A 1,638-nucleotide genomic window follows, 5' to 3' on the forward strand; every position below is an offset into this window, starting at 1 on the left:
GAGAGATGGGGGTGGGGGGGGTGGAGACAAGTCCAACTTAACTTGCAGGCAACGTTCTTAAGTATGGGAAAAGACAAAAAATTAGTTTTCGAAGACAAGATCTCGGTTCCGGAGTTCAATTATGCCAGCAAATCGCAGAGAAGAGTGTAATAAGATCAAGATTTGTTGTGGTCTGGCCTTCAGGGGCCATAACTCCACGGGTGTTCCTGGCCCCTTATCTCTACCAGACAGTGATGTAGATCAGGGTCGACAGGAACGATTTCTGATGGGCAAGAGATGATAGCTAGTCTAGTACGGCTATAAGCGAGGATGATTTTTCTCTTTTTCTGCTTGTTCCTGTACTTTCTCTTGTTCTTATTTTCTTACTGCTGAGTAGAAGGATGCTGCCCCTTGATCCTAACGCCGCTTGTTCTTGTTCCTGTTCCTGTTCGTGTTCTTTTTCTTTTTCTTTTTTGTTTCTTCGTCTTGGTCTTCTACTCATTATATTATTCCCCACACCACCCCCTCTTCCGCAATATACCAAGCTTCCTTCTGACGAGAAGCCTATAAATAAGAAGCCTTAAACAAAATTAATATACAAAAGCCTCACACATTTTCACTGAATAAGTTCTCTCAACTTCACGAAAGTCGTAACAGCATTTTGACCTTTTTGTTGTCATAGACCATCAGGACCCTTAGGGCAACCCATTGAAGACGAGGATCTTTTGATTAGTCCCTGGGTTGCCAATAAATTAGAGATAAGATCAACGCCCCCATCACGACATGAAGACGATGACCCAGATTTCACGGACCTCTTCACCTAAGTAGACAACTTAACTGGCGGAGAAGCGTCAAGGAGCACTAAGCAAGTTACTTTGATCTGATTTCATACGCCCCCCCCCCCCTTTTCCCCACCCACAAAAAAAGAAAATTTCTGCACCCCAACCTCAAAGCGTTGTTCGCTCAGTTGTAAAGAAGATCCTGCAAAGAGGGTGATGAGTCATGTTCAAATTGACTCACAACAAACTATCTTGAAGTGAAAGAAAACAAATTGTATTCTAGAAGTGATTTGAACCTCGTTCTTCAGCTGAAAGTTTACTGCGCTAAAATGGGTTATTTCCACAGGAAAAGATACACTCAACAAGACGCCCCTTTGCGGTAAATCGAATCTTGATAGTCTATCTTTAAGAGGATGCTTACAAGCCGAAAAAGGCTGCACGTTTAAATATTGTTCTAAAAAGGGTTGTGTTGTTTCCACATCAAAACATACTCTCAGCAAGACAAGTTTTTGAGGTAAATCAAATCTTGCCAGTCTACCTTTAAGAGCATGCCGCCTGTAAGCAAAAGAAAATAGTTGCACGTTTAAGAGATGACAAAGCCAGAACATGTCCTACCTGCAGGGATCCAGCGTATGCGGTCGCACGGAGGAGGGACATAAGGTTTTCATAGCCTGGCACATTCCCCGGGCCACAGATAGTCAGGCTGGAAACATCCTGCTGCAATTGACCTGTCCACATCGTTCTCGTCTGTCCTGGTGTATATCCTTCCCTTCTCTCTTTCTTTCTTTCTGTTTTCTTTCTCTCTCTCTCTCTCTCTCGCCCTCTCTCCATTTCACTCTTTTTCTGTCTCTTCGTCTCTCTTTTACTTTCTGTATGTCTG

The sequence above is a fragment of the Aplysia californica genome, unplaced genomic scaffold, assembly GCF_000002075.1.
Source record: "Aplysia californica isolate F4 #8 unplaced genomic scaffold, AplCal3.0 scaffold00564, whole genome shotgun sequence".
Classification (NCBI taxonomy): Eukaryota; Metazoa; Mollusca; class Gastropoda; order Aplysiida; family Aplysiidae; genus Aplysia; species Aplysia californica.